The sequence below is a fragment of the Homalodisca vitripennis genome, unplaced genomic scaffold (assembly GCF_021130785.1).
Source record: "Homalodisca vitripennis isolate AUS2020 unplaced genomic scaffold, UT_GWSS_2.1 ScUCBcl_317;HRSCAF=2048, whole genome shotgun sequence".
NCBI classification, from domain to species: domain Eukaryota; kingdom Metazoa; phylum Arthropoda; class Insecta; order Hemiptera; family Cicadellidae; genus Homalodisca; species Homalodisca vitripennis.
In genome coordinates, this window is record NW_025776447.1 from 90,668 (window position 1) to 107,806 (window position 17,139).

General features: G+C 32.0%; 1 long non-coding RNA gene across 3 annotated transcripts in view; it reads left to right on the forward strand.

The window, feature by feature from the left end:
• Positions 1 to 17,139, forward strand: part of LOC124370576 — an 82,169-nt gene that overhangs the window by 24,778 nt on the left and 40,252 nt on the right. For 2 of the 3 annotated variants that reach the window (XR_006923195.1, XR_006923194.1), the window contains exons 3-5: positions 1,318 to 1,607; positions 5,003 to 5,164; positions 13,033 to 13,556. This is a non-coding gene — a long non-coding RNA (uncharacterized LOC124370576). Of the gene's footprint in view, positions 1 to 1,317; positions 1,608 to 5,002; positions 5,165 to 13,032; positions 13,557 to 17,139 lie in introns of those variants that run through there. The other variant, XR_006923196.1, reaches the window with a different exon arrangement.

The following is a 17,139-nucleotide window of genomic DNA, read 5'->3' on the forward strand; positions in this document are numbered from 1 at the left end:
ATTTATAAAAGTACGAAGCATGTAATTGACGTTAAAACTATTTCATAATCTCAAAATACATTACTCCATCACAACCGAACAATTATTTGGGAAAATCTCAAAACATTGAAGTCATCTGGTACATTTAAAAGAAATACTAAAACACATAATCCCTAATACGTTTATTTTATTTAAGTCCAGTCACTTAGGTAGTTTGTTCAGAACATTTAGCTTTTACTTATAGTAGTTAAAACTATTTTGTAAAACAACTGCTGTCTGGTATAAATACGCAATCCTGAAAGATACGCAGAGTAAAGTCTACTAACATCATAAAACACGTTACATTAAAAGCAACCAACTCAGACATAAAATAATGTCACTGTGATGTAATAATATGCATACGGAAAATATGTCACGAAGGAAATGTATAGGAGATCTATAAAAATGTTAATTTAAAATTTTTTTATGACCAACCTTGGCAGGGATTGGGACTGCCTGTGCTTAAAACTGTTGCCGTGCATCCATTACTGTTACTGGAACCAACAGCAATGGCTGCAGTGACACTGTTATACGCACCCAGGTTAGAGCATTCCATGGTACTAGAGCCAGTCCTTGGGCAGGTCGTCACCCTTCTACCATGTAATACTCCCCTCCCTTATTAGGGTGGTTAATAAAGGTTTTCGGTTACGTCACGTGTGCTGCAATCTACCGCATACAATATGCACGTCTTTGACAAGAGAATAATGAAGATTCGTAAATTCTCACTAGATGTATTGATCTTTACCGTATAAATACTTGATAAAAGCGTTAAATGTTTTCAGACTACATAATGTTTAATTATTATTGAAGTCCGAGTAGATTAAGACAAGAAACAAATATTTTTATTTAATACAACGGCAGATATTAAAAGGAAATATATTCTATTCTCGGTTGCAATTTAAGTAATATAAATATATAGGTTACTCCTTATTTAGTTCAATTTGATCTTGAAGTATACTCCTAATTGCACCCAATCTTTCAAGTGCACAATGTGCTGACTTGAAAGATGTTTCAATATTATTAAAGTTAAGTTTGATTTAATATTATTAGGATCTGATAGGATAAGACTTCTACGTTCACCACATATAAAACTGACCAATGCTAAACATTTGATTTAACTTTTCATAAAACTTAAGTTCACAACGTATAAAAGCAATAAATATTAATACCGTTATAATTTAGTTTCAATAGAAAGTTTCAACAATGGAGGTCATAGATTTAATAATCTCATGGAATCTTACTTTTAATTTATTATTCTAATAATATCCACCGTTAATAATTTCCGTCCTGTTCTTACAGATACTGTGTTGGAAGTTAACCAACGACCACAGGTAGCGGATACACAGGTACTACCTATACCAACACCCTGGAGGTCTTTATGAAGAAACAAACTGAGGCAATACATTGATGACGTCAATGAAGACATAACGAGAAACGACTTGCGGTCGAATATTTATTTAAGTTACAGCAGTGGAAAACGAAATTGTGTGTGCTGATATCACTTGAAAACTTAACCAGTAAATGCACCTAACCCTGTCAGTACGCCATCAGTCGTGGATCACTATTACCGGCTAGTTTCTCGTACTAATGTAATACCTCAATTATGTTTTGTATTTTTAGATTTAATCCAGATAGGAAAAAACTAAGATTAATGTGCTTAAATATAAACATCTAGTACAGATCTTACAGCACTGTCTAGTTTAATCAGGTAGTATAGTTACAACGCAGGGTAACCTTCGCATGTTCATATGAAGCTTATAAATAGCAAAATCAATCTGAGTTTATTAGTTGACCTGGAAGAAATCAATTGTCAACCACGCTACTTTTGGAAGAATCAAAATGACACAGAATTAAAAGGGATACAAAATATAAAACTGAAATATTTCCTTAGATATTTTTCCGGACTCTTTATACTTAATACTGACATCAGTTTTAGTATGTAAAAGGTAAGAATTATAATTTTAGAAAAACATTAATTATTAACACTTTGATAACTTTCTATGTTGACCACCACCACAACTCCCAAAAATTATGATTTTTTTCTAGGATGAACCTTCCCGAAAATTTTAAGAACCAGGTTGAGCACTTAAACTATAACAATTGGGAATAAAACGTACACCACTTAAAACAATAAACAAGTGAAGAAATACTTTTCAAATTAAATATCATAAGACATTTAAGAACAGATTCTGGCAACAAGCAATGGTGGCACCAATGTAACAGTTAAATACGTTTATTATTACATTCGTAAACTCGCAACGTTTTTCTTTTAATTTTTGTGTATCTACGATACTATACACACTTTCGTTCAGTCTAAAAAGCCTAAATAAAGTACGTCTGAGAACATTCACTTAAATGTTGATTGTGAACAATGCAAAAAAATCGCGTGTATTTCATCTCTTAGTTGTAGAGTGATAAGCTGTGTTTTTAATTTATGCAAATATTTAATCAACTGTACTGCTTCATTAGTACTGATAATAATGGACATGCATGTGGCGTAGTGGCCAGAGTCCATACAGTAATTACATGCACATAAACATACAATACAGTTAGTGAGTTATAGTACTTCTGCTGTTCTACAGGTAAATAAGTCAAAGCCATGAGTTGCTACAATCTAAACTCAAGGCGTAATTGTTTAACACCAATATTCAGACAACATATACAGCCATACATAAAAGAAAACATCTAGGTGAATTGTATTAAATGAAAATTGTGATGTTTTGACTTATCCGTTTTGAAGAATATCCCTGCCAAAACGACAGAGGTTCAGCTGTGGTGTTCTGGCAATAGGTCGGAAGACTGAATACAAACTCTGCTAACTTTTTCCGTATCAACTTGAAGGAAAATTACTCTCGATGCCTCTGTACTAAAACATTTTTCAAAGGTTTTTAATTTGGTTTAAATTGTGTTTTCATGGTAACAAGGAATAATTATTGTCTGTTAAGAAATATGCTATTCGTATGACGTAAGTTAGTTATATAAATTATCAGGAAGAACAATCTAACATTTTACACCAGAAAAACTTATTTCTCTAATTTTGTATGGATGTTTACAGCAGAATAAGTATATAAACCCATTACAGAAAGTTGTATTAAACAAATAGGTAATGCCAGTCGTATGTTAGAGTATCATGAAATAGTTTCATTAATTAGAACATGTTTGTTTTAGTTTTTGCTGAAGAAATATAATTTGACCCAACACAAGACAATAGTTATTTGCAAAATGGCCAAGCTAAGCGTTATGCCAACCTGTACAAGCTTGGATTATTGACAGAATATAACCTCTTTGGCTCTAATTTCTAAGATAATTTGTACATAGTAAAATAGTATGTTCCTAACACAGTAAAACTGAACACACAAATATGTAATCGGCTAAGCAACATGCTTGCTCGAAAAGCTTGATTTTGTTATAAAACACTTTCTTTTTTACTGGTTGCATGTAACTCTCGTTTATTATTTGTTATTCAAACCATCTCCCGGAAAATATGTCTTGAAGTAAGTTTCTATTAGATCTATTATAATTTTACACATAAAAAAACCAATTTACACCGGGATTGGGACTCCCTGTGCTTAAAACATCTGCCGTGCATTCACCACTGTTACTAGAACCAACAGCAATGGCTGCAGTGACACTGTTATGCGCACTCAGGTTAGGGCATTACATGGTGCTCTGGCCAGTCCTTGGGCTGGTCGTCACCCTTCTACTATGTAATACGTTCCTCCCTTATTAGGTTAGAGGATTGGGATATCTCGGTGAAAGTTACATGTACTGCAATCTACCGCAGATAAAATATGTATCTAAACAACAAGAGAATAAGGCAGATCCGTAAATTCTCAATGGTACGTATTGAACTTTAAAGTATAAATACTATATAACTGCGTTTTGGGTTTTCAGATTATATTTTAATTAATTATCATTATCACAATGATCTTTACAATTTGCATGATAATTACTTTCTACATAAATAACATTAAGTTATATGATTGTGCATATTCAAACGTTGATTTCAGTTGAGCGCCATTGAAGCACTTATTAGCCTGAAGCATTTCGATTATGTTTTTTGAGGTGTGGTAAGTTAACTTTTCTGCATGATCAGTCTATATGACGGCATCATGACGATAGCTATACGCTTAAAATTTAGCATGCAATCTTATCGAAGCCTATTACTCGACACGTATTGTAGCGTACCCGTACCTTTTATACATAAACAAATAATAAAATAAATGAATGTGGCCCATGTAAAAACACGATAGTGGATCATGTAAAGTTAGGAATTTTTAGGAAAATTCACAATCAACCATCCTGGACTAACTTATCCTGCAGTTGCCTAAATAGATTCTAATACTAATGATGTAATATGTACAAATTGAGTTATGTTTCAAATGATGTATGTACTAAACGTTTAATCATCATATAAATAAAAGGAGGGTATATTTTTGTCATTTTATACCAAGATAAAAAATTATAATAAACACCATCGGCAAGGTATTCTGAAAATAATGAAAAAATTAAACTGAGTGTGACGTTAAAATACCATCATATCGTGGCCTAATGAAAACTGCAGTAGATTATAATTTTAAGAAAACACGAAGTAAGCTCATTAATTATGTGAAAGCAAATATATCTTTAGATTTTAGAGCCTTTAATACAATATTGTTAATTTCCAAGCGTTGCTGGATATAAAATCTATCGTCAATACTATGTATTTATTTTATGTCAGCTGTATCACATTTTACACCGGCTGGCTTTATTAAATATTATGTGTTATGTTTACATACAGTTTTATTATTAATAACGTGTTTCTAACATATTAATTTGTCGTTTCTAGCAAATCAAAGAACAGTGTATACAAATTTTGCAGTAACCTATTTCGGAGACGTAAATCATTCAGATTGCTCTAGGGTGAAACATTGTTTTATTTAACAAAGCATACAGGCGTCTTATGTATGAAAACTACTTTTAAATGTTCGACATGTTGTCACAGTGGCTTGATACAACGTGGACTTATATGTGGATTGCTGTCTCCCAGTTAGAGGTTAGTGAAAGTTAACCCACTCGTCAAGTGACATCTGGAATTCTCACTAAATCTTCAAATCTGAGCCTCTGCAAGAAGAACCTGAAGGTCCCCTTGGTACCTCTCCAAATGGTAAAGCAAACTATTTTATTTGCTTTCTCGATTGTAGCCCTTGTTGAGTACGTATATTTTATGTTTATTATAATTAAATTAGCATGAGTTACAGAAACTATCATTAGTCTACAAAATAATAAAACAGCTTAACTGATGGTAACTGTAAGTACAATGACACTTATAACATTCAGAATTTTACAAGTTCCCAAAGTGGTTTCATTCGCAACTGATAACATGCGATCATAAAGTCGGAGTCGGGGAGTCGGTTGACTATATAGCGCACATATGTTAAATTAGATAAGTTTAGGAATATGTTTCTCAATAACCAATAAACATATCAAGATAAGGTTTGTTTTATTTGAATCTGCTATTTCTTACCTACATTTAAAGCACAGTAAATTTCCATAGTATAAATTTAAATACTAAACATATTTTTTTTATAAAAGTCAATTTTTATAAATTTTTTTAATAAATAACTTTTTTTTAAATTATTATTAGACTACATACAACAATTTGCTGTGCTATAAAAATTGCTCTAATTACGAGGAACAAAATTTTTTTTAAATCATCAAAATATATTGAGTGGTTCTAGAGAAACGTGTTCCTAAACAAAGAAAAACAAGAATTTTCAGAAAACTCTTTTAAAGATTGCATATACATATTGTTGTTAGATATATATATTGTTGTTAATCAGAAATATAACAACATTTAATGCATTCCAGGACCATAACTAGGGTTGTCAGGATCCTCCTCTTGTTCATATAAGTCTTCTAAATGCCTTTTAGCTGCAGTTACTTTCTGGCGACACTTTTTCTCGATCTCATCCACAGTTTCTGCGCTTTGTTGATTCCGGTGACATCAAATATTTTCATTGTTTCACAACAATAGCATGCAGGTGTGATCCCTAGTTTGCTCAACACTTCACATTTTATTATGTTCTCTTTGTTGAAACTTGCCACAGCATCAAATACACCTAGTTCTAATGTTTTCTTCATCACGAAGGTTGATTTTGGAACTCGCTACCAAATTATATTGTTCAGTGGGGTTTTGAGTACCACCGTGCAAACATTTTCATAACAATGATGGATCTGATAAATCTCTAAATATTTGTTTCACCTCTTTCATGACAGCAGGAGCAATGTGATTGTGATTGTTGTGATCATAAGTTTCATTATTTATTTTAGCTAGTTGGTACTTACACCAGGTATCTTGGCTAGTACTTATATCAGGCTAGTACTTGGTTCTGGTTCTTGATATTTACTAGGCACAATTACTTTTTTACCACCTGGATTTCTTGTCCCTGTAAAGTACTTTGCTTTGTTTTTGAAGGTTTTATGTGATCTAGGCATTTTCACAAACAATAAACTACACAGTAAAACTAAATATTATAACTTAGACTGAATGAAAGCAAGAAACACAATGTATGTGACAATAATAAACAAACAACAATTAGGGTTATGTCAAATCTCAACTGACTGTAAACAGATGGATTGACAACCTTGTATATTCAAAGCAGCATAAAGCAGGTTGGCCAACATAAGCCTCATAAATAAATATGCGCTTCAATAAGGATTATGTATGACAATGATGCAGAGTACATGAATTTTACGAGCCAAAATATGCTGAAGCCATTTACATAATATTATATTTGGGTGTGATATTGTTGGCCGATTTGAATAAAAATTGGACCAAATTAAACAGGAGAGTCTAAAGATTAATAAAAGCAAATAAAACTTTTTTTGTTTTTTTTTTACATTTTTTGTCAACCGACTCCCCTTAGGTGTTTCATCTAAATTGATAACCATGTATGTAGACTTGTTATGAGGATATTAATTTACCTTTTAGGTTAGGGCGAGGCAAGATTTCAGGTTGGAAGTGGCACTGCTTTTATTATTTTAGATTATTTTAGAATAATTTGCTTGTAGTTCTGTTAAAAATTAAATATGTTCTGCCTAACAATAGGATATATGTGTAATTTACTTTAAAAAGAGTAAGGACTAACCATAAAAATATAATAAGTTACCTTAAAGTTAAAAAGACTGATTCATAAACTTCATGCACGGCTAATATAAGTGATGAATAAAACGCATCTCATTCTTTAGCAAAATTAAACAAAGATATTTTTAATGTTATTGAAGTCAAGTCAGACAATCATCAACATTGTTCTTTAGAACACGTAATAGAATATGTATAAAAAAAAGGAAAAAGCGCACTATTATCAAGTAATGTTAAAAACTAAATGACGTAGATGTCATAACAACCCAACTCTATAATCACAGTTTACTATAGGAAATAACAACTAACTGCAGGTAATGTGCTTTGCAGGTTTGTGTAGTATACTGTTCACTATTGCATCCGTAGTAATATCTCTAAGGAATTTATAATTAATTGATAAAGTGACAGAGAATCAGTTGAGTTCTCCCTTCAAACTAACTGTTGGTGACAAATTAGCTAGGCTTAATACATCATATGTCTCTACATCGGTCACAGCAGGCGGAGATTATCATCTAATTATCAAGTGTTTATATAGTGTTCACGTTCAAGTACAGAATAGTTTCTGTACTATTCGATCAAACCATCTAAGATCTTCTCTAAGATTGTACAAAACAACTTTGTGACTCGTTCTCTAATTTTACTGAGTAAAATGCCAGGAAACCAAACGAATTAATAAGGGAGATTATGTTCAGATGATCCCGTACGTTTGGAATACATTACATTCAAAATATGAAATAATTTATAATTACCACTGATTTTAATACAGCCTCACAAAAGTTCCTCTAATCAACAAACGTTTCGAGTTATAATGTTGTTCCGTTTCAAAAGTTACATTGCTTTTTATCACCTCTGAAGTAATGCGTCTAATGCGTTGTGTGTAGAATCAACTGGATCTTCTCACTAAAAATATTTATAAAAAAACTAAATATGTAATTTATTTGAGAACTATTTCATTACCTCAAAACATATTAACTAAATTAAAATAAAACAATCAATTGGGAAAGTTCAAAAACAGTGAAATCCTCTGTTATATTTAAAATAATTACTCAAACACATAATCCCTAATACGTTAGTTTTATTTAAAGTCCGGTCACGTAAGGAAACATTAATCACTTAGAACATTTAGCTGTTACTTATGGTAGTTATATAACTAATTTGTGCAACATCTGCTGTTTGGTTTCGATTTTGCTTTAGTAGGTAGCATCCTTAATTTGTTGTAAGTTGATATTGTTTATGCACATCACTTCAAAAGAAAATTACTGTGAAAACCAAGAACAAGTAAGAATAAGTAGACCAAGCCTGAAAGATATGCAGAGAAAAGTCTACATCATAAAACACGTTAATTAAAAGGTACCAACCGTCTGACACAGAAATAAGTGTCAAATCACCGTCAGGTAATAATATGTACCGAAAAGTATCGGAATCACGAAGGAAATGTATATGAGATCTATTTAAAAATTTTGAATGACCAACCTTGGCAGGGATTGGGACTGCCTGTGCTTAAAACTGTTGCCGTGCATTCACCACTGTTATTAGAACCAACAGCAATGGCTGCAGTGACACTGTTATGCGCACCCAGGTTAGAGCATTCCATGGTACTTTGGCCAGTCCTTGGGCAGGTCGTCGCCCTTCTACCATGTAATACTCCCCTCCCTTATTAGGTTGGTTAATTTAGATATTTAGGTTACGCCACGTGTGCTGCAATCTATCGCATACAATATGCATTTTCGCGACAAGACAATAATGTAGATCCGTAAATTCTCACTGATAGGTATTAAACTTTTCAGTTTTTAATAATTTATAACAGCGTTTAAGGTATTCAGATTATATATTTTAAAGTTATTTGTCTATTCCGAGTAGATTTAGACAAGAAAAGACTATTTTTATGTAACAAACCGGTTGATATTAAAATGAAATGTATTCTATTCTCGGTTGCAATTTAAGTAATATAAATATAGAGCTTACTTCATATGTTCTTCGAGTTAACACATAATTTCCTCACTGCTTCTACCAAATCACTCAAGTGCACAATGTGCTGTCTTGAGAGATGTGTAAATATTATTATAAGTTTGAATATTAGGATTTGATATGATAAGAATTTTACGTCCCCTAGGTATAAAACGTTAAGACGAATGCTAAACATATGAGGAACCTTTTAATTAAGATTATGTTTAAAACGGTTACACGACTAAATATCTAAATAATAATGAATTTAGTTTCTATAGAAACTTTCTAACAATGCAAATCATAGATTTATTAACCATATGCAATGTGTCCTTTTATTACATATTCTTAATAATTTAATCAAATAATTAGAAATATTTAGTGTCTCTAAACAAAACATTTTAGTCTATTAAATTCTTCCAAAAAGTTTTAAAGGATCCACCCAAAGATAAACGGTAGGATGAATCTAATATTACTTTGTTTTGATTAACCCTATACATGACAAAAGTCCTTTTACTTGCCGGTTTGATGTGTTTGCATGTTAGATAACTACCCTGACAAATGCTATGTTAGGGTATGTTAATACACGCACCCTGAAGCAAGATGGGTCAGCACTGACTCCAATTAAAAACTACACATTTTTTCAGAAAGAATTTAAATGCACAATTTTTTTCTTAACGAGTCCTTCCGTTTGATAAATTTTACAATAAATGTATGTAAAATGACTTTTTAAAACATTTATTGGTCGTTTCATTTAGGCAGTTTTCCACCAAAAAATAAAAAACCTATACTTATAAGCTTAAATTTATGTATTATATACACATGCATACATACAGTAGTAAGTACGACGTCTTATAGAGAATTCCTTTCTATTTAAAATTTCGTACTATATATAATTATTTCAATATACTTCTCACATTATATTTTTTAATCTCTTCTTTATTAGAATTATGTTTATTCTTAATCAATATTTGTTTTAAAAGTTTTCGGCTGTTTTGAGATTTCCTTACTAGCCTACTTTAGCCTACGTTTGTTTCTAATTAAAAGATAGCAAACCTTTTATGATAATATAATAATTCTAGTTTGTCTGTAGTGGTCAATATTTTTTTCTAATTTAAATCTAAACCAATTAGTTTTGAATGTTTGTAAATATTATTCTTTGTGATAAAATCATTATGCAACATGGGGATATTTATGAAAGCTTTATTTATATGAAGTATATTCATATCAATAAGCTTGTACAGAGGCAAAATAGGCCTGCCACTCTGGAGGATTAACACTTTAACCCTTAGCGTTAGAGCTAAATTAATTTCTACGAGTAACGCTAAGAATAAAAGCAACCTCAATATGAACTTCAAAGTTATAAGATAAAGACGAGAAAAAAGTTCTTTAAAGTATATGTTTGTAGTTTTACTGAGTAAACTATAAAACGTTCCATATAAATAACACCTATACTTATTAATTAACGTGCAACGTTTACAGTAAGCTTTACGTCAAGCGATATTTGATTTTTCGGCCGTCGGCTACTATTGGAACGTAAAGATAATTAGGTGAAGAACTATAATATCTCTGTTTATTGTGCTGTTAAAAACACTCTGGAGAAAATATTAACGATGAAGAACATGACTCGTATATAATTTGTAGTCGTTTTTGCTTTAAACACTTAGAACATTTAAGCACTTGTTGTTTCATATATATAATAAAATTAGGATTGTATAGAATAAATGACTAAATGAATATTTGTTACAAACTAGAAACTGTGTAATTAAGAGATCATTTCTTATCTACAATAATACGAACAAATAGCTATTTATTTTTAGTTATTTATAAAAGCAGCAGTGTATGTATTAAATATGAATATATTTGTTATACGTGTTGGTACTTTAACAATAAATTTAAACAATATATTATATTGTTGTATATTAAACGTAATAACAATTTAAACCTCGTCTCTTAATTTATCGAGTGTAGATTTACGTTCAATAACATAACAATGAAAATTGTTAGTAATAAACATACTATCGTTTTTTTTTTTCAAATAAACTAAAGCTTGGATTACAAGATCAAAGTTCGAGAATCCTCTACAGTTCTACGCATTTTACAATTAATTTATCCTATAACCTTTTCTGTCCTTTACATAAAGGTTTCGTGCTAACAGTGGCTACAACCCTTAACGTGGTTAGAACAGTGTGACTGGCCGTGCTACATGCTGTCATACGACATACACGTCCATGTTTACATATGTTACAAAACAATATTGGAATCAACTTTGCAAATATAAAAAACAGATTGTTTGACTAGATAAAAAGTTTTCAGATTTTACTGATCTGATAATCAAGTCACTAAAATTACGCCAGATGTAAAAGTATAGTGGTAGCTTGGCTAGCGTAATCAACATGCTCTGCCAGTGAATTTGCATTATTTTATCATATTTTTGTAGAAACCAGAGAAAATTTTTAATTTTCATATCCATGCAGGCCATCCTATTTTTAGTCTAATATTGGAGAGAGATGTTTAGTTCTCAGAAAAGATGTTCATTCTTTATCAAACAGATTAAAAGAGAAGCGTTAGTTCAGGAAACATTAACTGTACCCATTGCGCTACTCTTACTCCGTAATGCAAAGCCCGTGTTGACTATCTCGAACTTACAGTATTTGATTGATGTCATGCAGAATGATTTGCATGTAATGTTGATTTGAGGTACCAAACAGAGTAATGTTTGTGTTCATAATGAGTTTGTTTACCATTATACGTCTTTTACAAATTTAAAATACAATTTTTCATTTCACTAACACCTCATACAATAGTGACTCCAGTTAGTGGAGGCCACTGCCTTATCAACACCCTAGAGGCCTTTACTGAGGAACACACTGATACTGTAAATTGGTGACGAAAAAGGAGACGGAACCAGGATCGACCCTCAATCAAATCTTCATTTGAGTTTGAGTTTCAGCAGTGGAAAACGAAATTGCGTATGCTGATATCACAAGAGACTTCCGGTCAGTACGCCTTCAGAGCCTCAAGAAACAAACCGAGGGATCACTATTAGCGGCTAGTGGTCTTGTACTAATTAAATTATACACTTTTTTTATCACGGACAGAGTGTCGAACAGCCTTTCCTTACGGACACTGAAGCATATGTTCGTCCATGCTGAACCTTTGCTACAGAGGAGAATGTTGAGGATAAGCTGTGGGCGCTTTGCAGCTCCTCCTACGGTTTGTTGACGTTGAATATATATTTCCGATTCAGACGACCCTTCGTGTTAGCTGAAGAAGCTAAAATAATTGTTGAAGTAGAAATCTTGTGCCATTATGACCGCCTAGTGTATCGCCTACAGTATATGGTTGACAAAACAACCTTGCTTCCGGAAAGTGGCTATGCAGCTTGTTGCAGTTATTATGACGGAAAATGTACATTTTGGTCTGACTATTTTTCAGCTTTAACAAAACTCTACACGGTCTTCACAACGCCCTCAGCCTGACCAGTCAAACACATACACGGCACTAAATCAGGACTAGAAATGGCTACCAGTCTAATTAAAGACGTCGTCTAGCTTCTGATAAACTCAAATAGACATAATTGGACTTGACGATACGGTTAAAACGGGAATCGTAAAACTTTTAAAGAGCGCCTGGTCTTCTTCCTCACATATTACTCTCAAGAAAGACTCAGAGTTAAGGCCATGTAGATAAAACAGAGCTTATAACTCTAGAACTATTCCGAATGCTAACCGATTCTCAACACACAGGATTTTCACACTCTTGAACCGTGCTCTCTATTTATCTACAAAGATTTTGCACTTGCTTACCATACAATTCCTGTTTCTCGTATCGATATACCCGACACCTATTATTACGCTAACTAACCTCTTTAAATTCCTTATTATGATCTTAAGACACTGTTGTGTATTACAGAGCTTACAGCTATTTATTATATTGTGTTTTAGAGGCTGTTTCCTGATATGCCTCCATTGTCGATAATCTTGTGGCATCGAAGTCCAAATTGCATGTTGCATTTTGATGAACTCCATCTAGTGCATTGTGGTTACCGTATGGTTAAAGTTTGTGAAGTTCTTTGTTTCCGGAAAGAACTCCAAACTGTTAGCTGAGAAGAAACAAGGCGTACTGTCGTAACCAAACCGAAGATTCATGGCTAAATTTGCTGCAGAGCCCACTGCATGACCTATTGAAGATGAAATTTAAAAGTTACGCACACAATTTCTGGACAGGAAGCATTTAAGGCCTATGGGAGCGCCTATGGGAGGTCCCAGATGTTCCCCTTGCTGCGGCCTATCATGTGTGACCACTCCGTAGGAGCTGGAATGAAGCACAAGTTGAGAAGACTTGCAGTCGTTGTGGGACCTTCTTCTCCAAGAAGCTTAATCCAGTCCAACGACTCCAATTAAAAGTGGGCAAATACATGTCTGACTATCCTATTTGATATGCATTAAATAGATTGTGGTATATTAATATCAACAATCCTCTCCAGTTTAAACTTTTCTTAGTGGCTTTACGTCAGTATATGTGTATGTGTCTCTGTTATCGAAACAGGGTTCATTTTGACCTTATTTGCCGTCTTATTTCTGGATATCTTGAAAGGAACATGCCTCAAAATACCATATACCATACATACACACACATATATATATATATATATATATATATATATATATATATATATATATCTGTGGAAACGTCAGATTCCAGACAATTAATTAAGAGGAAGCTGATCTGAAGCTAAATTCAACGTTCTCCTTCAAATTCTGCGTCTAACCTGTTCTGCGTAAAACAAATGGTACTGACATAATCCCTCCTCTATACTGTTTTTTTAAGTTTTAAAAATTTTAAACAAGAACTAAAAGTATATCCTATATTTATTAACACAAAATGAAGTAAAACAGGAGATTTATTGAATTTTAAAGATGTCTATTAATTATAAGTTATAAAATAATCCCGAAACCTTTATTTATTATATATTAACGAAGGTAGTATTAAGCTAAACCTCATGTTTTCTAACACGATTAAATGTAATTGCATGCAGTATTTAAGTCTTAGCTCATTTCATTTTTGCGTATCCTGCGGACGGACAGAAATTAAATTTTTCCAGTATGATAGGCTTTAATAACGTTCGGCCAATAAATATACGCTACATAAGCAAACTCTATAGGAAATCACCAGAGTCACTGACGTTTATTTAAATATATTGATTTGTAACTCTAGAAGTAGCAATATTTTATAGAATTACTTACAATTTTATTTTGACTTAAAATGAAGAAACTATTCATTGTTTGAAATATTCCCATCACATAAAAGTCATCGCTTGGATCGCCCTTTGAATGTTCCTTTCAGATTATTGGTCAAAGAATATACGAGGTAATTAAAATTATCTATATGAGTTTAATAGCATAGTCCTATTTCCAAAAAATACATGAAACTAGGATTGTGAAATAAATATGAAATACATTATATCAATGCTACGAAAACTTTCATAGTTGTGAAATTAAGAAACAAAAATTGAGAGAAAAGTGATTGGTTTGCAACCCGAGCTAGGTGTCACGTGACACTGTCATGGCGGACACCTGGTACAGTCCTCAGTGTAACTTCGCACAGCCTTGTTCTGCATATCTGTTAATTAAATTTACTTGGATATACTCAGATTAAACATTATTTTTGATGTATATAAAGGTTGCAAAAAAATTTAGATAGCTATCATTTATAGTTTTATCGTAAACATCTGAGTAAAGTTTTATATTTAGATTATATCTAGATTTTTTGGAGTTAAAAACTTTTAGTAAATTAAAGAATCTAAAATAAATTATTTATTAAGGATATATATAAGGATTGATATCTCATATCCTATGATTAAACATTTTGGAGTTCCGGAAGACGTCCGGTGGTAACTCCGATACAGTTAATGTCATTAATAAAACTTTAATTAATAGTATATTTTACTGTTACCATTACTATAGTAAACTTACCTCTCTCCCACTTATCTCTATTCAAACAATTCTTTGGATATTTCATTAAATCAGGGTCATCATCAGAATTGATTATAGACGTTTTTTAACAGATGAAATAGATACAGATACAAAATGGAACTAACAGTGATAGCATATTATCTGCACCAGACTCAAAAGTAATATATTTTTTAGTTTACTGTAAATATTTTTGGGAATTATAGATTTCTTTATACGGAATATTTCATTCTCTTCTTTACGTTTAGCAGCGATTTGAGGGTAGTACAGTGATTTTCGTTATTCAGTTACCAAGGTTACCTTTTGATAGGATTTGAACTGTCATCTATATTTAAAACATGTGATTTTTGTGAACAAGTGTCAAGTATAACAATTAGAAATTATTGTTATATTTAGGTTAAAGCAGTTAAAATGTGTGCTCCGTTTGAATAGGTTTTTTTAATTACGAAACCGAAAGCTGGGTAGGCTCGTGTTTTATTGTGAAGCAGTGGTTATTTAAAGAGAAAAAGAGACGCCTTTATTTTACAGTAACACCCACACAATACAAAATCTATGGATGTATTGTTGTAAGCTATCAATAGAACCGTAATGATAAATATACTTAAAACTGTATACTGGAACAACAGAGGAATCAAGCCAGCTTACACTGCTGTGAAGAATCGCTAGGCAGACAGTGATAAAGTGAGTTGCGGTTTATATATTAAAATGCAAGTTAGGATTCCTTCCGTTTTAGAATCCAGGTCAGATAGGCATGGAAACGGCCAAGTCCGATAGAATGAGATAAAACATCAAATCCACGATGTTAACAAGAAAGACTAAAATATACCGCTAAGATTTCATACATAATATTTATGTTATATTTTGTATACCATTATTTAGATGTATGCTATGATCTAAACATATCTCTATAATCAATTGAGCTATGGTTTACACAAATTTGGTTATGTGTGCATAGAAATATAATAATATGGAATTCAAGAGGCCATGTTTCCGCTTTTGACACTAAAATGTATTGGCCTTGCACGTACCGGCCTAATATTTTGAACGATTATGATAAGCAATGACATGTTTTAAAATATAGTACATAAAGTAAGTATACATTTCCTGTAATATCAAAGGTATCATGGGGACGCCTTTTAAGAGTCAAAAGAAAATCCTAAATGTGAGAAGAGGTTTAGTAATACATCATATTAAACGTCTCTATTATAAGAATACAATGCTGTAACTCAAATATTTCATCTATAAGAAATGACGTAGGATTACGATTTAAGAAAGATACAATATAGGTCATGTTTTAGATGGCTTTTTAATAATTCTGAGAAAGTCAAAATTTCTAAATGCATTCTGGATTTAAGAATTATCTTTTCATTACAGTTAGAGATTGTTCACGTCCAATAGGTGATGGTTCACATGACTAATATTTACTACATATGACTCTTATGTAGTAAATATTTTAAAGGTCCATAAAAATCACTATTAAGATAGTAAGATAAACTAATTTAACTCAAGAACTAACAATTGCCATGAGTAATTATAATTATATTAAGATTAAATCTATTCTCTACAAACATGTAATCAGCCAATCAACATTATTGTGCCATTCTGAAATAACTATTGTAGTCAAACTTACAATAAAATTTTTAACTAGAACAATACATTACCTAGTGTATGTGTCGTGTATGTATAATTGTGAGTGGGGCGACTTCCTGCCGCATTGGCCGCATCACCCTGTGTAACAATCAGTAAAAATAGCTTATAATAATGTGTCATTTTAAACCAAAAATTTCCAAAAATACATATAATTATAGTAATATACCTTAATTAAATAAATATTATTAATTTTAAGTATATTCACAGGACAAATATTAAAACTTAAGTCTAATATAAGCAAATACATTTAGTATACCTTAATATGTTGTGTAGTGAAGATTATTCGTCGTAGTTAAATGTAGTTCTACACGCACTCACTCATTCACACTTTTTTCCATTCAACCAACTTTCATACTTTGCGTGTTTTTCAACACACTTGAAGAAGTGTTATATGATGAGAAGTGTCACAGAGAGGACGTCGGGTCAACG